The sequence below is a fragment of the Rhynchophorus ferrugineus genome, unplaced genomic scaffold (assembly GCF_030347505.1).
Source record: "Rhynchophorus ferrugineus isolate W39M unplaced genomic scaffold, kcgeb_rfMv2 rfM11, whole genome shotgun sequence".
Lineage (NCBI taxonomy): Eukaryota > Metazoa > Arthropoda > Insecta > Coleoptera > Curculionidae > Rhynchophorus > Rhynchophorus ferrugineus.
This window is the reverse complement of record NW_027472590.1, coordinates 25135729-25160736: the sequence shown is the minus strand read 5'-3', so window position 1 is coordinate 25160736 and position 25008 is coordinate 25135729. Positions and strand designations below refer to the sequence as shown.

General features: G+C 30.4%; 1 protein-coding gene and 1 long non-coding RNA gene across 3 annotated transcripts in view; both read left to right on the top strand.

The window, feature by feature from the left end:
• Positions 1–25008, top strand: part of IP3K2 (Inositol 1,4,5-triphosphate kinase 2) — a 243300-nt gene that overhangs the window by 45744 nt on the left and 172548 nt on the right. The gene's annotated exons all lie outside the window — the stretch shown is intronic.
• LOC143204847 (uncharacterized) lies at positions 1812–3528 on the top strand. Its single transcript, XR_013007686.1, has 2 exons — positions 1812–2228; positions 2267–3528. It is a non-coding gene; the product is annotated as an uncharacterized LOC143204847 (long non-coding RNA).

The window sequence follows — 25008 nt, the reverse complement described above, 5'->3', positions numbered from 1 at the left end:
CGACATTCCACGGGCATAAAATATATATGCCTATGTCACTCAATGAAAACATGATTAAAATCGATCCAGTATTTTTGGTTCATTCATTACTGCCCTTGGCCTGCACGCATTAAATTTGGAGTAAAACAATTCCTCTTCCCCTATACTTACTATGAAGATTTCCTGCTATCTTTGGACTATCTAAATTCATACAATTTTTATTACATTACACATTTTTAAACGCAAATTTTAAATTTGTAATATCTCCGAAAATATTTGTTTAATTTACATGCTGTAAGGAACCATATTGATCTATATTAATTGCACACTGTATTTAAGGTACTTAATTCGATAAGGATTAATGCCGTATTGCTTAAAATAGCTTCGTAAATAAGCCATTTTCTCACGTAAAAAGTAAACAATAAAAATGGTTAATGTGGATTATCCCTAAAAGATAAACATATACCATCCCGGACTTTTTTGTAGACCTTTTTATGGTGTACAATACTGTAGTACATTAATTTGATCTAACTCGTAGGGTTAGGCAGCGTTTTTGCTAATTGCTAAATAAGCCTAAAAAATAGGTTAATTTACGACATCACGTTAGAAACCTCTAAAATTAGCAATGTTGCCTTAGTATATTATGCATGTATTATACATATAAACCTTCCTCTTGAATCACTCTATCTATTGAAAAAAATCGCATCAAAATCTGTTGCGTAGTTTTAAAGATTTAAGCGCACATAGGGATATAGGGACAGAAAAGGCGACTTTGTTTTATACTATGTAGTGATAAGATTCTTTTGGTATTTTCATCCTGTAAACAAACAATCCTAGCTTCATTTATAGTACTGTAATTTTAGATTTGATTTGAAGTATCAGAATTCCACATGTTCACTGAGAAACTGTGGTTCTCATATGTATGTTCCATATTTCAATTAAGTTTTAGCTTACTTGACAATTAGAACAAAATTGACAAAATCTGACTTGGATATTTTTTGACAATACGTATTTCTTTTGATAATTGTTTTATACATGATATTGATTAGCAAGCATACTGGGATGTACTGACATTCCTTCGAAGTACTTAACACAAACATTCTGAATTATACTCCTTATGGGTTCTAAATGGATATCGTCAACAGTAGTACGCAACACTTTAATTTAAGATCGTTGATTGATGATGGTTATATTAAACTTGCTAGCAGTAGTATAGTTGGATTCCATATGAACTAATAGATCTAAGTATTGATTTGTACAACAATACCTTGTTATCTACTGATAACTTAAATTTGCGCCCGAGGAACCAATGCAATTGATAAGATAATTTAGATGCCAGTTGTTTTCGTTTAGCACGTATGTGTTTGTTCCAAATTAGGCGTTAGTTTAGATGCATGCCGAGATATTTAGGATCCTCTTCCTACGGAGTTGGCAATTTCTGTTATTCACTGGTGGGCATCTGATTCGAAGCAGAGCAGTAGTTATAAGGGTAGATTTTGTTTTATTTCTTTTGATTCGCCATATTTTCAACCAAATTTGTATTTTATTTAGACGTGATAACAAGTCAATTGAAAAGTCCCCGGCCTACCATAGTAAAACCCTTTTTTTTTTGGCAAAATTAGTTTTTTTTATTCAACATAATTCCCTTCAAGGGTGATAAAATGATTATAGCGACACCCTAACTTTTAGATACCAATTTTATAGTACGAGTTGTCCTTTTCCTATGAAAATTTCTTCTCATTGAGCATTTTTTGAGGTCTGAGACCAGGAAATAGTCGCTGGGGGCCTATAGATCTGGAGAATACGGTAGATGCGGAAGCAATTCGAAACCCAATTCACGGATTTTTGCCATCGTTTTCACTGACCTGTGACACGGTGCATTGTCTTGGTGAAGCAGCACTTTCTTTTTCTTCAAATGCGGCCGTTTTTCGGCGGTTTCGTTCTTCAAACGGTCCAATAACGCTATGTAATATGCTGTTGATGGTCCTTCCTTTTTCAAGGTAGTTAATGAAAATTATTCCATGCGCATCCCAAAATACAGACGCCTTGCCAGCCGACTCGAATGACTGTAGGTTGGACTTCGGAGTGAAATAATGGAGCCATGTTTCATCCACTGTCACATATTGATGGAAAAACTCAGGTTTATTACGCTTGATCATCTTTAAACACTGCTCCGAATCATCAACTCGTCATTGTTTTTGGTCAAAAGTGAGCTCGTGCGGCACCCACTTTGCACAAAGCTTTCTCATGTCCAAATACTCGTGAATTATATGATGTACACGTTCAGTTGATATTTTTAGAGTGTCTGCTATTTCATTAAATTTCAATTTACGGTCATTCAAAATCATTTTGTGGATTTTTTAAATGCTTTTGTCGATGACAACCTCTTTTGGGCGTCCACTGCGTTCACTGTTTTCGGTGCTCATTTCACCACGTCTAAACTTAGCATACCAATCCTTGATGGTTGATTTTCCGGGAGCTCTGTCCGGAAACTCGGCATCAAGCGAAGTTCTTGCATTTTTTTTAACAATAACAAAGGTTGCTTCACTGAAAATGCTATGATTCACAAATTAATGATGCGACAGCTGTCGAATTTATACAAGCATATTTTGAGGGTTAGGGATAACTAAAAAACGTGCGGATTTAATATAATAGCACCATCTATGTGTCAGGTCGGGGATTTTTCAATTTACCTGTTAGGATCTTTGGGTGATTCAAACACAACGAATTCATCTACATATGTTGCCACGGCTTTTGGTCACAATTATTTCTATGGTGATTTAAAAAGGTGACAGTAAACTGCAATTATATGAGTAATAAAAATACTATACTTTTAGTTAACTGAAAGTAAAATTGTGTTTACCATAATATATTAATAACAGTAGATAAGCATAAATAAAAGCAATTTAATCTCACTAACTAATCTTATTTAACTGAATAAACATATATGCCTGATGGAAAAGATGGACTAAGAACTATAAAAAAATAAATTGTTTGTAAATATATATTAACTAGCGTTGGGAACTATCGACTGAAAACAGTCGAAACAGTCGATGGTCGCAAAACAAAAGAAAATACTAATTACTATTTTCAGTCAAAGGCACGGTTCGACTGTTTTTCTCAGTTCGTGATGTTACACGAAGATGTGCGAATCCTTTCCTGTATAAATTGTGAGAGAGGAAAGGACGGAGATAAGTGCTTGAAGCAGTTAAATTTATATGTGCAGATATATTCCAACGGTAGTATAAGCAAGACGGAGATGTGCATATTCCTTCACGTACTAACTTTAAAATAGAAAGGGAAAAAATTAATTACTGAATACTATTAACTTCCTATTAATAATTTCATTTTAAACAAAGTAGGACAATTTTTATATTTGAATGTTCTGTGGATCTGTAAAAAGGAATGGAATTTTTCTATCCAACTTCTAACTGAATTCGATCTAAAAAATTCTTTCTAAATGGAATAATACCCTACAAATGTTTCGTATTTTAATATGCTAATTGCTATTTTTAAATAATATACTATAATAAATATAGACAATACAAATTTAACAAAACCTAAAAATTAAGAAGTACAATAACCATAAAAACTAAATAAAAATTAACACACTTAACGCACAATCACTACTAGAGCCTTTTAAAATAAAGTAAATGGTTTATTTATTATTGAACGGAAATATTTTTTAACAAAAATGGAGAGAGAGAGAGAGAGAGAAATCGAAATATTACCTATTATTGCTATAAAAACATTAAAAAGTATTTTACTATTTATCATTCACAATTTTAATCTTTTTACCCTATTACATTAACAATCTTGAAAAATATCGTTCCAAAATACTGCTCTATTAATATACAATTTATTGCTATTTACAAGCAAACTACAAAAAAAACATAAAGCTATATATACTATATGTAAATCTATGTAAGCATAAATTGGGTACATTTTTGTCAAGGTCGCGGCTAGGACGACAGAGCTAGAACATTAAAAATCAGTCGAATGAAACTAGTAGAACCAAAAATAGTAACTAAAAGTACACGACTGAAACAGTCACTGGTAAAAAGTAAGAAAACCAATCGAACCAAAATATAGCGACTGAAACAGTCGGTAGTAAAAACTAGTCAATTACTAAACAGTCGATAGTCGATTTCAGTCGATAGTTCCCAACACTAATATTAACAATATAATCCGCGCAGCTTTTGTTATTTCCTGATACGTGAAATAAATCAAGTGAACATTGTACCTGGTTATTGCTGTGTGATTGTTTTTCTGTGTTTTTGAATTAATATCCTATTATATAGCCATTAATCCAATAACCGGGGAGTATGTACCCATTATTCTGTTATATTAATTGTAATGCAAGTTTCGTATTAGTCACTGAACTATTTGAAACTAAATTTATTCAAAGCTTCAATATGTAGAAAGATTTAGGGAGAAAAGATATTTGATAATTTCACTTAATCTTTTAATTTTTTGGTTAAATTAATTTAAAGGCTGGGGACTTTTCAATTGATATGTTATAGACTTACTTCTTAGTCCTTTTGTTAGTATACTGTCTGATATAAAATTATATGAAAAAGGCAAACATAACCTAAGATGTTCGAATTAAAACTTTAATCAAATCAATCAAAAAACTTCGAATCAAAAGAAAGAAAAGAAATTTTTGAACTACCTTTTTTGCACATTATTCCTTCATTAATCTTTTTTTTATAGCCAGTCATAGCTAGACCATCATCTGTACCATCATCAAATGGTAGCATCACTTCATAAAAAATTAATTACCCAGCTGTACAATTAGAAAACAATAAAAATTAATATTTATTCTGCGATACAGGAAGTAAAACGAAAAGATAGAAAGGATAAAACAAATATCAGTATTTGCTAACCCGCGAATAATTATTTTTACAATTTTATTTTACTTCAGTAGTAACAGAAACATAAAACCAACTTTGCCAGTAGACGTAACGTAGCTTTTTTCTAAATGTTTGTCATAAACATCGAAATAGTGTGATTCTTTATTTAGGTCACTTATATCGTTTGAAAATTATTGATAAAAAAAGTGGGACAGCATTTGAATTTTAAATTACTATTACTACGGCTCTTATATACCAGGTAGTTCAATAAGTTCATGATGCATCATGTGCACTTAAACAGTAGAACTAAATGGTCGACGCCCCTCAGGGAAGTGCATCTCCTATAGTAAGCTCTGGGGAAATGTTTTTAACAATCATTAGGAGCGCTTAAAAAAAGGACATCTAATTGGTTAGTGTAAGTTGGTCATATAGAAACCTGCAGAGACAATATTTTGGTTTGATTGGTCTTTCATTTCACATAACCATTCTATAAATTTACATTTATTGACTAATAGTATTCAAATAATAATCAAATTAACTTTATAAAATTAATTTATTAAAGAAAATTCTATACAAATATAAATAAAAATATATGTATATAATATATATAAATCACTATAAAATATATGACTATGCAAATATATTTTATTATTATTTAATTATTACATTATTACTAGTCGTTTCCGACTAACCTACAATTTGTCTTTATGATAACTTAAATCTAGGTATATAACTACGAGGACCCATCGGCCCTATCTCAGTATTTGGTGAAATAATGTTCTACACAACACTACACAAGATCAGATGGTTTGATTCTTTTGAGTCTGTGTCCTGTTCTGGTTTTATCCAAAAGCTGCAAAACTTCAATATTATCATGATAATGGAGTCTTTCCTTATACCCCCTTGCAATTCTCTTGATTTCTTGACTGACTGTGGGTATCTGAATGTCTCGATGTAGATAATCAGTCCTATAGTATTTGGGTGCGCCCACAATATCTCTCCGGACTTTGTTCTGAAAAATTTGTATTTCATTTATGTTGCTCTTTGCAGAACATCCCCATAATTGAACTCCCTATATCCATATAGGTTTCACTATTTGCTTATATAATAGAAATTTATTATGTACTGATAATTGTGATTTTCTTACAATTAGCCGGTATATTTTCCTATATTTCAATTCCAGTTCTTTTCTTTTCTTCTTTATATCGTCCTTCTAGCGAAGTATTGCATCAAGATTCATTCCGAGATATTTAGCGTTGTTGCTATATGGAATAATAGTATTATTTAATGTAATTGCTGCTTGTATGGCCTGTTTATAGGTGAACTGCACATACACAGATTTACTTTCATTAATTTTTATTTAACAAGCTTGTGTCCAATTATTTATGTTGTCACTTGCCTGTTGTAATTTTCGTGGGGCTTCTTGACTATTATCTCCAACAGCTTCATCAGCATCATCAGCAAATGTAGCCATCGTAATATTCTCCATTTGTGGTATATCACAAGTGTATAGTAGATTGGTCCCAGTACACTTCCTTGTGGTACACCTGCTTTAGCTTCTTTTATTGTAGAGTAAGCTTTTTATCGTTTGACTCTAAACATACTGGTTGTAATGAATGATTTTAATAGTTCGGTGTGTTGTTTTGGTAACATTTTCTGTACGTATGAATACGGCCTTCATGCCAAACCTTATCGAAGGCTTGTGCTACATCTAAGAATATAGCATTCATACTTTTTTACTTTCGTAGGCTCTTTCAATATCATATTTTATTCTGTGGATCTGGTCAATTGTTGAAGGCTTGTTAATAAACCCAAACTGGTATTTTGGTAATAGGGATTTTCTCTCTATGATGTATGTAAATATAAGAAAAATAAAGAAGTATATAAATAAAGAAAAATTTTGAGTTCAGTACTCCAGATAGTAATCACCATAGGGTTCCAGAACTCCTCTCATTTTCATATTTCTTCAGTGCCATCAATTGTATGGGATCTGTTAGAGTTTCAGTAATGTTATACTGAAAACAAACTTTAAATCTTTCCATGTTAACATTGCATTTCCTTGTTTAAGCCACAAATATAATACAACACCTAACAATAATTTTAAAAATTATATCTTGAAAATCATTTTTGATTGGACATTATAATTGTCCTGATTTCCTGCTGAAGATTTATGTATTTTTTTATAATATCTCTCAAAATTACTAATATGCTATCTATCTCTGAATCATGTTCATCTTCTTCACATTTTGCTTGGTGTAGTGATATGAAAAATACTATTTGATGATGAAGGATTTCTGACTCAGCGATTCCTTAAACAAATGAAATGAGTTGGAAATCCATACAAAATAGATTTTCTGAGGGAAATAAGTACCCTTAAAGTAGCAATTAAGTTTTTATTTGATTGACACTGTAACAAATATTTTCAAATTACACATTAACTATCATACCTTTAAAACCGCTGGGTAGATTACCCAAATTAATTGTCATCATTACCATTTAAATTTTGATTAAATTTCTGAAAAAAACAATACATACAAGTAATAGGTATATATTAGATAGATAATTGTATACACACCCGGTAAAAACAATGTTGGATGGGCATTTACCCTATTTACCCCATGACCTATTCACGAACGAAGGGTAATTCTGAATCCCTGGCTAATATTCCGAGACACAGGTGACGACGATGATAAATTTATATTATCCTTAATCCAAATAATTTACTAATATTTACTTTCATCGATATAACCTTTCTGTAATCTTTTGGGTGTTTTAATCACTTGACGGATTCCCGATTTTTTAAGCAGAATCAGCTAAATTCCTCGGAATATATCTCGATAGTAGGTGAATCATGTGAGTCAAAAAGTAGAGCAAATTAGACTCAAAATCAAGCAACTGTACCGGTTAGTCGAAAGATCTAAACTTGATCTGGTTTAGATCTGGTCTCTAAACTTGATCTAAAATCAGAGAAATTTGTTTATCAGGCAATCATAAACCCTATTTGGACTTATCGGGTGCAAATATGCGGTTGCACTAAATTATCAAACCAACTAGTAATCCAACGCGCCCAAAACAAAGTCCTAGGATTAATTATAAATGCTTATAGCTACGTAACCAACGAAGAGCTGCACCATGATCTCTGAATCAAATGAATACACGAGGTGATTTCTCCCTAAAAAAAGTTGCTAAATCACAGCAACGTGGAAGCGATACAGTTACTGGACAACACGCAAGAAATCAGAACATTGAAGAATGAGAAATCTGAAATCAATAAACACCAAACACATATAGATATTAGATCTAAATTAATTTCTATAGGTATATAGTAAATAAAACATCATCTTCATATTTATTTCATATATGTTCTTGAATCCGAGCAAACCTACGCAACATCAATTACCTAAAATAGCCCGAATTCATTTTGCTATACGTACAACGATCAACTTTGTTTTATTTATATTTTTTGTTTGTTCCATTTTCAGGTTATTGCTTTTTAAAAAACTATGTGAAAATTACCATCAAATAACGTAAAAAGTGGAACGATATTTGAATTTTAAATTGCGACCCATTATAATCACAATTGATTATAATAAATTAATATATACAACTCTTATACATTGTTTAAATTTTTACTTAATCTGTTAAATATCGTAGACATCGTCCATTTCGGTGATTGAAAATATAACGAAATTAAATTTTATTTCGATTTGTTTTAAGAATGAATATGTTTTTTAATGAACATTTAATTTTATATGTCGTACGTGTATGTATTCTGATCATTTTTTATTTTAAAAAGCCATTTTTTAAAGAAAAATTGATACAACATATGTGTTTCCCATATTCTCATGCAAGACGATGATTTTGCGACTATTACTCGTTTTTTTTTGCAACAATACGTTCACTTTATTCCATTAATATCAGTAGATATCTTCAGTACAAGTTTCATTCGACTTTACCAATTCATAATACACTACACCTTATTGGTTCCACCACATTCTCAGCAAGACTTTATGGTGTACTCTTCGTTATATTGGTTTTCTGCGATGCTCTTTCATCACAAAATACGGAAATAATTATTCTGTGTTCTTTGATTATTTTCATTTGTTTGTGTTACGGTGATACCGGTGTAGTGACTGTTTTGTTTTGTTTATTCGATTCTGTTCAACTCTTATTAATATAATTAATCCTAATAAATCATGTCTAATTTATTTTTCTCTTACTCTAATTTAGCTTCCTTCGGCTTTTACACCCAATAAATTATAATAACACTTCACCTATAAAAGAAAAATTAATAAAATATATCATTATTAATATTAATATCCAATTATTACAAATTACCATAATTTTGATTACTATTCTTAATGGACAAACTTCATTAACACAGTGAATACCTCCGGTCTTTCTTGACATATTGTGCAGTAACTAGCCCAAGACGAGTTGATGATTAATTGGAACAAAATGTGTATAAAAGAAATTATTACCTTGAGATGTACTTTAGCATTAGTAGAATTAATATTATTTCTGTCATGCCTTTTGTATTTTTTTATTTTTATTTGAACAAGAACAATTCTCTTCTCTGCTTCTTGTTACAGTTTTGAAATATACAGCTATTTATATGTTTTGTCACAAATTTGGCAGCGAACATTCGCACTATCAATAAAATTGATGTTGTTTCAATTTTATAACTTTTAAAAGTGTAATCTTACATTCTTCACTAAGATTTGTTCTGCATATTAAAATCAAAGCATACCAAGAAACACTGCGAATAACACAATTTAATTATTATTGATATAGAATTATTAATGGTATACAACATCCATATTCTAGATTTTTTGTGGTTTTCGCTGGATCGACTACAAATTTTAAAATGTCTGATCTTTTCGTTTGCTTAACTTCCATGATAGCGCGATATTGAAGTAATTTGAAGTAATTTCGCCTTGAAAAACGAAAAAAGATTACTAAATCATACTAACGTAGAAGCAATACAATAGCCCAGGATATCAGGAGATTGAAGCGAACCAAACCATACGAATTTATATAAAGTGCATACCTTTAGTGTAAACTATAGCTATAAGTTATTATAATTTTATAATTGAGGAATACATTTCGTCTTGCTTGTGAATTAATCCAAGTACAAATGAAAAGTAGTAATAAATTAATTTATAATTAAAATTGTACTAAGCGTATCTAATAAAGATAAAAAGAGCTTGTTTGTTTCTTTTTTCTTTCATTCAAAATTACTCTTGTAATTTAAGGTTATAGTTTTGTTCAATTTATTTGTTTGAAAATATATATTATTAACAACCGCAACTAATAATTAACTAAACATTAATAAACTATGCAACAGATCATATTAACACTGAGAATGAATGCTTAATAATTGAACATATTGCCGCAACCACAACTAATCATGAATGCAGTATTTTATTATTTAACAATAGTCTTATACCATATTCGTACCATATTATATACCATATAAATAATAATAATAAGTAGAAGTTATCAACGCTCAATAATAATTTATGATATATTGAATAACTAGCGACCCGCCCCGGCTTCGCACGGGTGCAATGCTGATACTAAATTGAATACACTACAGAAAAAATATGAACGTTGTATATAAAAACATACCGGCCCGCTCCGACTTTGCACGGGCATAAAATTTATATGCCTATGTCACTCAATGAAAACATGATTAAAATCGATCCAGTATTTTTGGTTCATTCATTACTGCCCTTGGCCTGCACGCATTAAATTTGGAGTAAAACAATTCCTCTTCCCCTATACTTACTATGAAGATTTCCTGCTATCTTTGGAATATCTAAATTCATACAATTTTTATTACATTACACATTTTTAAACGCAAATTTTAAATTTGTAATATCTCCGAAAATATTTGTTTAATTTACATGCTGTAAGGAACCATATTGATCTATATTAATTGCACACTGTATTTAAGGTACTTAATTCGATAAGGATTAATGCCGTATTGCTTAAAATAGCTTCGTAAATAAGCCATTTTCTCAAGTAAAAAGTAAACAATAAAAATGGTTAATGTGGGTTATCCCTAAAAGATAAACATATACCATCCCGGACTTTTTTGTAGACCTTTTTATGGTGTACAAACAATACTATAGTACATTAATTTGATCTAACTCGTAGGGTTAGGCAGCGTTTTTGCTAATTGCTAAATAAGCCTAAAAAAATAGGTTAATTTACGACATCACGTTAGAAACCTCTAAAATTAGCAATGTTGCCTTAGTATATTATGCATGTATTATACATATAAACCTTCCTCTTGAATCACTCTATCTATTGAAAAAAACCGCATCAAAATCCGTTGCGTAGTTTTAAATATTTAAGCGCGCATAGGGATATAGGGACAGAAAAGGCGACTTTGTTTTATACTATGTAGTGATAAACAAAAATGATGTTAACTAATTATATTTTAAGGAATTTTTCCTGGTTCATTTATCCTGTCAGAAAAATGTGTCTGGTGTACATTAATTACTGAATCTATTAATGATGGGTTTAGTTCGTTCCTGCTTTTTTATTTCGAATTTTCGAAGCACGACTTATTATTATTACGTTATTATTATATTATACAGTAAACAAAAATCGAACATACTGTATCTATTGCCATTTCTCACGTTTTCGTTGCATTTTCTGATGGTTGTGCTAGTATAGTATGTATTATTCATTATTCCTGCTCTATTATTGAAGTATTCTTTCAACTTTTCTCATGAGCACCATGCATCATGGTACATTTTGTTGCATGTTGGTAACACTGCTTCTATGTACATAATGGAGGGCAAATCGTTGCTGCTTGGTTAGCAGGAGCGTTCATGTTAACATTGGGAGAAGCCCTAAGTTAATTACCATAGGCCGATGAACATTAAATAGCGTGACGAAACATTGACTTCATTTAACGTTTCCCAGACATTATTTCTGCGTTCCAATGTTTAAACTTTCTGGTGTCCTTCGATTTTATTTGGATTCTTTATCTTGTCTTTCACAGTTACAAAATCGGCTTTATGCTGTGTTATACTTTTAGTTGCCAAGTTATATGAATAAGGGCAAGTAATAAGACTAAAGAGTGCCCAATGATGGTGTAATCACCAGTTGGGAACTGTGAAAATATTGTTGTTGAAATATAATTTCCCCTATTTGCTGAGATAACCTACATAAAATAATTATAAATTATAATTATAAAGAGCTTTAAATTACATACATTTGGCGATAGGTGTTTAATTTTTAGCAGATGTATTCGGTATTACATAATACATTAATACTTGAGTAAATAAATGAAGATAATATTGTAGTTTTGAGGTCTGTTTTAGTTAAAGCCTTATATACTTATAAACTGTAACCTGTAACCGCAACCTTCAATGAAGTACAATTTGGCAAAATATGTCTTTAGATATGCCTATATCAAATTCTCCTATGAATTCGTAAATGTCTGCTTGGTTTCATTTCAATTGGTTTCAGTAACATTTGGATTCATGCATTGCTTATTTATAAGTATAGTTCGAATTCTTTGAAACTTCTGCCTGCTATAACACCTATACAGCTGCTATGGGTATTATTACATATTTGATAAAATATGAAATGATATGTATATTTGAAATATGTATCAATTATCATTGACCTGATGATGTATAGCGGTCATCGAACTATTTAGTATACAAGAATCCAGATACTTGATATTAGCTTTTTGTAACGTAACCATGATGTGATTTGATTTACACTTCTTGAAGACTTTTTTTTCTATTTTGAGAATACAACATATAATATCATTAGTGATAGAAGCTCATTTTTTTCTGGTTGGCATTCGACTCTTTTAGGAATATATGGTGACATCCATATGCAATAAACAAATAAAGCCATAAACCTTAAATTTTATTAACAGTGTTATTTACCTTGATATGACGTTTAGAAGACTGAGGCGTTATATATTAAGGCATAATGAATACATCAAAAATGCTTACATCTTCATACTTAAGTCATAAACGGTCTTCATAGAAATACATTATCGATTTTCAAGCTATATTGGCTGGTTCGTTTCTTGCAATATTTAACCACATTTTTCTTTAACTTTTTTGAGTCTGTAAACGGAAATACACAAATTGTTTCGAGTTTTTATCAATGTATAGTTACATTGAGAATCTCGCACCCTCGATATAGTTGACATTCCTACACTCATTCCTTAATGCAATAAGAAAATTTGTTGCTAAACATTGCTTAACAACAAAACCCCATATATTTTTTGTTTACTATTTTATATTAAAAACAGTGTGTGAATTAAGTTGTTTAATTATAAATAAGAAACTGTTATCATCCCTGTATAAATACACCCGTATCATTTAATTATATTTTGTATCATACTAAAAATAAGTCAATGTTTGTTATAAAAATATTATATTCGTCATTTAGTGACGCACGCAATTATCACTGCTACTTATAAATCTCTTTGTTGATAATTGTGGAACAATGACATTTTTGTTATATTATTGTATGAATCTTATTTCAGTCTATGATATATTAAATTTTGGGGGATTGACCTTAATTATTTATCTTTAAATTTGGGACTGCAAAATACACAGCGCCAGCTTTTAGGCTGATTCTGAATCTATTGATGATATTAACATGATATAACTATGATATTAACTATGGAATGAACAACTTAAATTTGTTTATTATAAGAAATAAAATAGGATAAAAAAAATAGGAATCAAATATTTTTTACAAAAAAATTGAACCGACTTCAAAAATAAATAAGGAACTCGCTAAAAATTTAAAACGTAATCAAACTTAGATTTTTAACACAAAAAAAACGTTTTGAAATGAAATGTTAATCGTTGTAATTAGTAATTAAAATAAACAAATATCTTATTTAACGTATCTAATTCACGTATTTTATATTCTACTATATACACACTATTTAGCTTAATACCTAGCTAAATCTATTTATCGATTTACATCACTTTGAAATCGATGCCGAGCAAAAAATTAGATTTGTTTTGTCCGTAATTAATTCTTTTGTATATATCACTAAATTATATTATTATTTTTGTATTGTTTGCGCTCGGCACCGACTTCAAAGTAGTCGGTTAGTAGTGGTCAAAATAATATTGTAATTATAAAAATAGGTTTAGGCAGGTATTAAGCTAAATTGTGCGCATATAGTAGAATATAAAGTACGTGTACTAGATATGTTAAATAAGGTTTTTGTGTGTTTTTATTTACTTAATAAGTTTGATTTTTTGACGAGCCCGCGATCTTCACGTGAATGCTCTAACTACTATACTATAGAAGCAGCGGCCTGCAATATTTCTAACGCTTCTCATTTGACACGGTTAGTGTTTAGAAAGCAAACTGAATGCCTTTTGTCCTGAACGCCTTCCGGTCTTCCGTTACATCAGTTCTGAATCAGAAATCAGAAAAATTATATATATAGTATATATAGAGCTGAACCTCCCTCTAGCTAAGACCCTCCTCCTTTTTTGAACTCGATTAAATATAGCCGTATTTCAATCGTACGTAATAAACCCAACTCTGACTAGGCTACCCGGATATATATCTATATATTTGGACAATGCATCTGTTATAGTAGATAATTTGGTAGATGTATTAATGACAGAAAAGAGGGCATTCAGTCTGTGGATGAAAAAAGACATCAAACCAAACGTATGAGAGTTGAAAGTAGTAACGTAGTGAAAAAAGTTTAAAGCGTAATCAAACTTAGATTTTTAACAAAAGAAAAACGTTTTAAAATGAAATATGTACATACTAATCGTTGTAATAAGTAATTAAAATAAACAAATATCTTATTTAACGTATCTAATTCACGTATTTTATATTCTACTATATACACACTATTTAGCTTAATACCTAGCTAAATCTATTTATCGATTTACATCACTTTGAAATCGATGCCGAGCAAAAAATTAGATTTGTTTTGTCCGTAATTAATTCTTTTGTATATATCACTAAATTATATTATTATTTTTGTATTGTTTGCGTTCGGCACCGACTCCAAAGTAGTCAGTTAGTAGTGGTCAAAATAATATTCTAATTATAAAAATAGGTTTAGGTAGGTATTAAGCTAAATTGTGCGCATATAGTAGAATATAAAGTACGTGTACTAGATATGTTAAATAAGGTTTTTGTGTGTTTTTATTTACTTAATAAGTTTGATTTTTTGACGAGCCCGCGACCTTCGCGTGAATGCTCAAACTACTATACTATAGAAGCAGCGGCCTGCAATATTTCTACCGCTTCTCATTTGACATGTTTAGTGTTTAGAAAGCAAACTGAATGCCTTTTGTCCTGAACGCCTTCCGGTCTTCTGTTACATCAGTTCTGCAATAACATTATACAGAATAAAGAAAAATTATATATATTTAGATAATATATATAGCCGAACCTCCCTCTAGCTAAGACCCTCCTCCTTTTTTAAACTCGATTAAATATAGCCGTATTTCAATCGTACGTAATAAACCCAACTCTGCCTAGGCTATATCCGATATATCTAGATATTTGGACAAGGAATCTGTTATACTAGATAATTTGATAGATGTATTAATAACAGAAAAGAGGGCATTCTGTGGAAAAAGACACCAAACTAAACATATGAGAGTTGAAAGTAGTAACGTTATAAAAAAGAAACAAAAAAAACTTATCTTAAAGCTGTGATATCAAGAGACAGAGAGTAGTTTTGCAATTATCTTGATTTCTTCAATAAGAGTCGTTACAGTGCTGCTATTTTTTTTCTGTTAAATAATAAATAATTATATTACCACAACAAACTTTTGGAAAGATGAAATTAACCTAAAAATGACTCCTTAACCACAACTTTCGTAAACAACAATGCCTGGCTAGGAAATCGGTAAAGCTAGTTCAGAGTAGATGCGCATGAGTAGTTCTAGCCAATCCGTACACACTCTAATGTCCTTTTAGTCATCTGTTTGGTTTATGTTCGAATAGATTTAAATTAGCGTTGGGAACTATCGACTGAAAATTACTATCGACTGCTTAATAATTGATTTTTTACTATCGACTGTTTCAGTTGCTATTTTCGGCCCGACTGATTTTACTACTTTTTACTGACGACTATTTCAGTCGTGTACATTCAGTTGCTATCTACGGACATACTAGTTTCATTCGAATGATTTGTAACTTTCTGGCTTTGCTGTCCTAACTACGACCTAGAATATAAAATTAGGCCAAATTTATATTAACAGAGTTTAGTTTAATAGTATGATTGTAAATCACAATATATTGTACAATAATATAAAAGCATGTTGGAACTCTAGTTTTTACGATTATTTATTAATGTAATAAGGTAAATAGAACATTTGGATTGATAAATAAAAAAAATTTTGACTGCCAAGACACCCTAAATATTGGCAATTATTAGGTTTTTTGATTGACTTTTTCGATTTTCTAAGTCCATGTCGAGAGTTTTAAATGTTAAAACCCCTTTCATGTGAATTTCACGAATAATAATATTCTTAATTATAAAATATTCCTTATTAACCATAAATAATATTACTATTGTCATTAATTATAAGGATAGATAAAAATTAATTGAGGAAATACGAAATAAGTATTTAGTGGTCATTAATCGATTCCTCTTTTACTTGATTGTAAAATATATAAAGTATAAAAATAGTTTTTCTTAATTCAAAATGGAACTGCTATTTTCTCGTTAATAAATTGTGATAATTATCTCTTTCCTTTTCGTTTTCAAAGAAATTTCGAAAACAAATATGTACATCTCTGCCTCCCTTATAGTACAGTTGAAAAAAGAATAGTAAAAATTAATATAAATATGAATGAAGTATAAAAGAATTATATTTATACTATACGAATATTAATATATGATTAAATATATTTGGGATTATTATTCTTCTTTTTTTTTTCACGCTGTCACTTTCCAATTTACAGCACAGATAATTAAACAATTATATCTGCCCTTTCCTCTCACAAAATTAACACAAGAAGGAGTTCGTACATCTCAATCCGTTATGACTGAATAGAATCACAGTCGAAGTGTACATTTGGTTACAATAGTAATTACTATTTTCAGTCGCGGGTTTTTTACTATCGACTATTTCGACGGTTTCTACTATTTTTAGTCGATAGTTTTCAACGCTAATTAAATCGTTAGTGTAGTTTTGTATCGCGTTTGAACAAGCCGCCTCTTCTTTCCTTAAGTAAAATATTATTTTAATTTGATTTAAAAGTTAAATTGTTTTAAACATTTTTACATTTTACAACTTATATCTAACAGGTCAATTGAAAAGTCCACTACCTATAGTAAAACACTTTTTTTTGGCAAAATTAGTTTCTTTTTATTCAACATAATTCCTTTCAAGGGTGATATACTGAATATAGCGACCGTCCAACTTTTCGATACCATTTTTGTAGTGCGATTTGCCCTTTCCTTAAAAATAGGTCTCAGTTCCGTTGATCACCTGTTCATTCGACGAACATTTCTTCCCTGCGAGCATTCTTTTGAGATCTGAGAACAGGAAATAAAGGTTGGGAGCCAGATCTGGAGAATAAGGTGGCAATTCGTGGATTTTTGGCTCTGTGCATTGTCTTGGTGAAGTAGCACTTTTCTTTTCTTCAAATGCGGTCATTTTTCGGCAATCTCGTCCTTTAAACGGTCCAATAACGCTATGTATGTGTTGTCGCTGTTGATGGTCCTTCCTTTTTCAAGGTAGTCAATGAAAATTATTCCATGCGCATCCCAAAATACACACAATATAACCTTGCCAGCTGACTGTTGCATTTTCCCACGCTTTGGAGCGGGTTCATCGTGTGCAGTCCACTCGGATGACTGTCGATTGGACTTCGGAGGGAAATGATGGAGCTATGTTTCATCCATTGGCACACCTTGACGCAAAAACTCGGATTTATTACGCTTGATCATCTTCAAACACTGCTCCGAATCATCAACTCGTCTTTATTTTTGGTCAAAAGTGTGCTCGCGTGGCACCCACTTTGCGCAGAACTTTCTCATACCCAAATATTCGTGAATGATATGATGTACACGTTTAATTGACATCTTCAGAGTATCGGCTATTTCATTCAGTTTCAATTTACGGTCATTCAAAATCATTTTGTAGATTTTTTAAATGTTTTCGTCGGTACCAACATCTTTTTTTTGAGTTCACTGCGTTCACTGTCTTCGGTGGTCATTTCACCACGTCTAAACTTAGCATACCAATCCTTGATGGTTGATTTTCCTGGTGTCCGGAAACTCGGCATCAAGCCAAGTTTTTGCTTCAACTGTATTTTCTCCCTTCAAAAAGCAATATTTTATCAACATGCGAAATTCCTTTTTATCAATTTTTTTCACAATAACAAAAGTTGCTTCACTCAAAATGCTATAATTTACAAACTAATGATCCGACAGCTGTCAAATTTATATATGCATCTTTTGAGAATTATGGCTAACTAAAGCATATATATATTTTATTCTAGTAGCGCCATCTATGTGCCAGGCCAGGGACTTTTCAATTGACTTATTACTAAGGCCATTTGAATATGACATCTTTTTTGGGTACAACCATTTAAAACAAACATAAAGGGAGTTTTAAGCCAAATAGACCTCTATTGAATTTAGAAAATATAAACTTAGTACGATGTTACAAAAAAGAAAATACAAGCAAAGCAAAACGTCATAGATTCAATCATAATCATAACAATGACGGCCAAATTAGCCTGTTTAGTCAACCCGACCTTAACCGCGAAAATAAAAGTGTTAAATTATTTTCAGTCGTAGACGACCTTTAAAAGAACAAAGATGAGATGCAGCATAGAGTACCAAAACTTGAATATTTAGATTAAAAACAGCACTAAAATATTCTAGGTCCCAAATTGATTGCTAATAAACAAGCTCGGTTGTATTTTCGATTATTGAAAAATAAATTTGCGTCAGAAAGATCCTTGAGTCCACTCCACGAAAAAATCTCATTGTTATTAAAGTACTATAGTAACCGTTTAATTACTGCTACATTTAAAGATTACATAATTTTAAATAGTACTATTATTAACAATGAAAACAAACAAATAAATGAAAGTACACTAACAGAATTTTTTTTGCTATAGTTTGTATTTTTTTATAGAATATGTTATATATCGTGATGTGATATTATTTTTTCTGGTTCGTCTTACTAATATAGCTCTCAATAGAAGCGTTTCAAGAAGGGTTTCAAGTATTTTACGATTTTTATTGGTACATATCCGCTAAATTTTGTGGTTTTGACATTATTCTATATAAAATTACAGTTTTCCATATACTATTATTGAGTTATTCACTGCATCACACATGTAAACGCATTTTTGACATTCAATACTGTGATTTGATTTAAAAAACCTGCTGTCGAAGCCTATCAAACACTTTGAAAAACTTACGGTGATGCTGTTTAGATTTATATCAATTGTTTTGGTTTGGTTTAAAAGTGATGATCTTGATTTTAATGACGAATAATTGCCTGGAGGACTAAAAAAAATCTAATCTAAGTAAAATAGTTAAACAAAAATACTGTTTTGAGATATAATTTATTTTAATATTATAGTACTAATGCATATATTATGGAAGGACTTAAACTTACAATTAAGAGCAAAGGTATAATATTTTGTAGGTTAGAGTTGTTTTATTATATTCACATTGAATTTTTTCCACACCACCCATGAGGTAGAGTTCTAAGCACATATTTTTAAGTAATGGTATCCCCCTGGAGGTCTAATCCACCTAATATCAAAGTAATGTATTTTACTTTCATTCTAGAGCATATTTACCTTTTTACATTTAGTTCTTGTTTCCTTTAATGTTGTGTTTACTTGTTAAATCATCTTGATATCACTGTATTTTTTATTTCTTCTACTACTACCTGTGTACACCATTCGTTATGAAATTAATCACTCAATTCTGTCTAATACATTTACCATGTCTACAAAACAGTTAATATTCATCCTCTCTTTGTACATTCTAACCTAATACTCATGTTAAATTTTGAACAATTACAATCATATCTACGCACACAAATCTTTCACGCCGTACAATTCCATTTTCTACAGTTATATTCTATTAATTATGTGCATACCTTCAGTTATTTCCACTCTCATCACTCTGTCGCAGGAATTTGCAGTATTATCATATATCCTGAAAGTTTCCTTTAGTCAGTTTCACTTTCCGACTCACTGTTCAAAGCAATCACTAAAGTGTTTATTTCTAATCTGTTTAAATTATTTTCACGATTCCACTATTTATCAATTACTTCCACTGTATGTCTTATCGAGTTCAAAATAATAATAAAACTGATAGTTCCTCCAGGTTTTTTAACAGTTGATTTTCAAACCATAATACATGTTATGGTTCATTTCTCTATGGTAGTTGCCCTTAGATTTGGAGGAAAACCATTCTTATTCCCTGCACGAATAACAATCTATCTGCTATTAATTTTTAATAAATATTTTGATAAATTTGATAAACAAAACCGAATCAAATGCTATTGAAACTTTTACCTTTTTCCATAAATTTTTGTTGTCTTTACACTTTTTTGTTACTGTCTTGCCAAGAGTGCTACATTGAACCATTTTGAAATATTCAAGTTTCATCAAAATAGACAGATTCAAATAATTTATCTTCCTTGGTCTTATTGTAAACCTTTAAAAATTGAATTGTTTTTAAGGCACTGTCTGGAAGTTCCATTAGACCGCTTCGAGGGTGATCTTTACATCATTTAAATCCTATGCCCTGTAAGGGTACACGAAAGGATGTCTTATATCCCTCAAAAAGCTGCATGTCCCTAACTCTTTTATATATACTTTCAATTCAATCAAGACTAACAAATTTCTCTAAAATAATTTCATTAAATTATGTTTATATCGATAAAATAGTTTGTGTACTTACTGTTCTTATACATTTCGTATATTTGATCTCGAATAGAGTCAATATCAAGATGGTCAAGGGGGCCTTCGTTATCTCGTTCCTTTTCGAAATAATCTAGTAAAGGCGCAATCAATTTGTGACCCTGAATATCTATTGTTTTCGGCATTTTCAAACAAAGTGATATGATATATGAGGGACTTAGAATTTATCAAAATAATCAAAGGGCTAAAATAACGTTCGCCGGGTTATAACATGTAGCAATTATACCTAATATTTTGAATATTTTAGCGTAGATCTGACAACCGGACGGCGACCAGCTGTCAGATATATGCAAAATTCTTAAAAGCAATAGTGATAAGAGGTTTTAACTCTTACCTACAAATTATTCTGGCTATATAATTAACTGTAGTTTTTAAATATACCATAATGTTAAAATAAGTTATATTTGATAACATTTTTGTTCAATTCCCTTATTTAGTTTAGAATTTTCTTGTATGTCAAAGCCAAACCGAACTGAAATTCAGAGTTGATGCGGTAACATTGCGATGTTTTGACGTCACAAGTATCCATGACGCATATATAAAAAAACTTTGAATGGACTATAAGATATAAATTAAAGAGATTGGTGATTTTTATACATTCGTCATATAACACTTAATTCAACACGTACGAGCATATCTAATAAAGCAACTTTTAGGCAAAATTTAACTTTAGTCATCAAGATATTATCTTTCAGAAATGAAATATTCAGCGCTCTATATTTAATGCTATTTTTATTGAATTATTTGCCTTCAAAATGGAACTGTTCATCCGGGACATTTTTTACGACCTGCAAGAAGCCAGTTTATTTCAGAATTGTTTCTGTGAAATAGCACTTTTTTCATTTAAGACGATTCTATCAATCACAAAAATATTTTTTATAAAAAGAAAACACCAACAATTATCAGTGAGTAAAAACGAATTACGAACGAACTGTCAGTTTTTTAAAGTCCATCCAGCATATAATTTATTTAGAACAGATTTATTCTAAGAGTTACTAATAATGACAAATGAACAGAAAATAAAAGTAGGTCACATGACGATAAATCAAGTGATCAAAGGAAATTGAAGCTTTCTAAAAGGTGGACATAATGTTAATGCCCCGAAAGTGAATATGCTTAATTAATATAATAATAAACAGCCAATAATCAACAAGAAGCAATCCTAAAATGAATCATACGACAGCTGAAACAGCAAGCAATATCGGACTAATTTAAGAAGGATATGTAAATGATTTAATAATACACAATGAGTAAAAATGTTTTCTACAGTTCTACAATTATGGAAAATTTCCAGTATTTTTATCAACTGAATCAATATGAGCAGCACACGTTGACATTTTGATAAACCACTATATTTCCACGAATTTACAGGTATGGTCTAACGAAACGTAAATAGTGCTAATTGCGTGTCAAGTTTATTTATAACAATACGTATATTTTGAACTAATATTAGACTTTCTCTACAGGACTAATATCAGACAGATTAAAAATAAATAATTATTATTTAATCAGCCACTATAAACATAAAAAAATGTTTCAGATTCATTAAATCGAATCATCACAACCATTAATAACGTATATGCTAATTAGTATTCGCGATTAATCCGTTGCATAATGAACATTATTCCAGTATGTTTATTTACTGCCACCCATTATCATTGTTATCATTCCTCCTTACCGAATAGGTCCAATTATTTTGATATCTTTATATAAATAGGTCTAGACTATAAACAATTACAAGTTGATAAATAAAACTGTGAACTATTTTTCAGAAATCTGGTTTTATTCGAGGTTTCGTTTTAAAGAATGGCAAAAATGATTTTTCAAAATAATGGAAATCAATTCCCGTAATTTTTCCTAAAGATATGGACTCATAAATATGGATATATCGTTATGGATATGAATATAGATATTGATATGGATATATGAATATGGATATATGGTTATGGATATATGCATATGGATATGCATATGCTTATAGATATGGTCTATTCAAAGTTTTTTTAGTAATGCGTCATGGATATTTGTAACGTCGAGACATAGCAATGTAGCTTCATCAACGAGTTTTAATTCAGTTTGGCTTTGACATACAAGAAAATTATAATCTAAAGAAAATGATTGAACAAAAATGTTATCAAATATAATTTATACATATAATACATATATTATCAAAGGACTGAAAACTACAATTAAGAACACAGTTATAATAGTTTGTAGGTTAGATTTGGTTTGTTAACATTTAACTCTATTGCACACCACCCATGAGGTAGAGTTTCTAGGCACGTTTTTTTTTATTTCAAGTTTTCAAGTTATGACGAGTTTCTTTCAGTCACTTTCACTTTCCATCTCGCTGTCCTATTCAATCACTAAACTGTTAATTTCTAATCTGTTTAAAACATGTTCACGATTCCATCATTTATCAATTACTTCCTTTGTATGTCTTATTGAGTTCATCCAAATCGAAGGTGTTATGGTCGACAATGCTTCCTTCCACATATCCAAACAGTTTTTGATAGAATATCCATCTTGACTAGCAATATATCTGCAATTAATTATTAATAAATATAATGACCAACTAAACCTAATCAAATGCTATTGTAAATTTTACCTTTTTACATCAATTTTTGTTGTCTTTACAGTTTTTTTGTTACTGTCTTGCCAAGAGTGCCACAAGGAACCATTTTTAAATATTCGAGTTTCATCAAGCTACACCAATTCAAATATGTCTTCCTTGGTCTTATTTTATGCCTGTAAAAATTGAATCCTTTTTAAGGCAATGTCTGGAAGTTTCATTAAACCTCTCCGGAGGTTATCTTTACACCATTTATACCCTATGTCCTGTAAGAGTGTATGAATGTATGTCTTCCCTCCCTCAAAAAGCTGCATGTACCTAATTCTTTTATGTATATTTTCCAGACAGACAATTTTCTCTAAAATAATTTTATTAAATTATGTTTATATCGATAAAATAGTTTGTGTACTTGCTGTTCTTATACATTTCCTATATTTGGTCTCGAATAGAGCCAACATTAAGATGGTCAAGATTCGTCATGCACGATGTTATTCACAGTACCCGCACTAATATTTACCACGATAGCAACCCCCTAAAAACATTTTCAATAAAATTGTAGGGACTTGACAATCGGACGGCGACCAGCTGTCAGATTTATGCAAAATACTTGAAGGCAATAGTGATATGAGGTTTTAACTCTTACCTATAAATTGTTGTGGCTGTATCATTAACTGTAGTTTTTAGATATACTATCATGTTAAAATAAATTATATTTGATAACATGTTTGTTCAATTATTCTATTTAGATTAGAATTTTTTTGCATGTCAAAGCCAAACTGAACTAAAACTTAGAGTTGATGCGGCAACATTGCAATATCCATGACGCATTACTAAAAAAAACTGTGAATAGATTATATATGGATTTTATATAACAGATACTGATCTGGTAATCCATTTAAAGAATTTGAATCCTCAAGTTTTATTAGCTGTGGAATTATTTAGAACAAACAAACTGAACTGGACAAAGAGAACTTACTCAATATGCAGCTCAATGAAAAAATATCCAAAACTAAATATTAATAATAATTATTAATTGATTGTTAATGTTTGACCGTTAGCTAAATCTGTATACATGAACATACATATAGAATAACTTACTTCGTTCAAAACAGCCACAAGCTGTTTTCTTTTTACTCAATGTTTCTTATTATTTATAAATATTTAGGATTAATTTACAAATATATCGATATTTTCTTCTAATCTTGAATGCATGTCGCAATAATAATAGTAATTAATAAGGGAAAAAGTAATTTCTGATTTTTGTATGTGTTAAAGCATTTTTTTATATAAATTTAAAATATTAAGCACTGTTATGTGCCAGTTGGAGCGATAATAAATTAATTATTAATAATACATAACAGAAAATAGCTTTAGCCTATTCTTAAAAAAGCCATTAAAAGAAAAGCCAAAAGCCAATTTAATACTATTAAAACTATGAAACACATTGTAAAATTACTTCGTCTTCCTCCTGGTACCTCTTCTGGGATAATTAAACATGCTACTGGTTGGTCACTGGCAATTTAGCCATTCCTAATGGATCGATCTGATCGAATTTTTGTATCCTAATTGTGAGGAACAAATTGAATTTTTCCATGTTCTGGTGAAATGCAGAACTTTATCTTTAGAAGAAATCGTAGTTTACCAGATTCATTAATA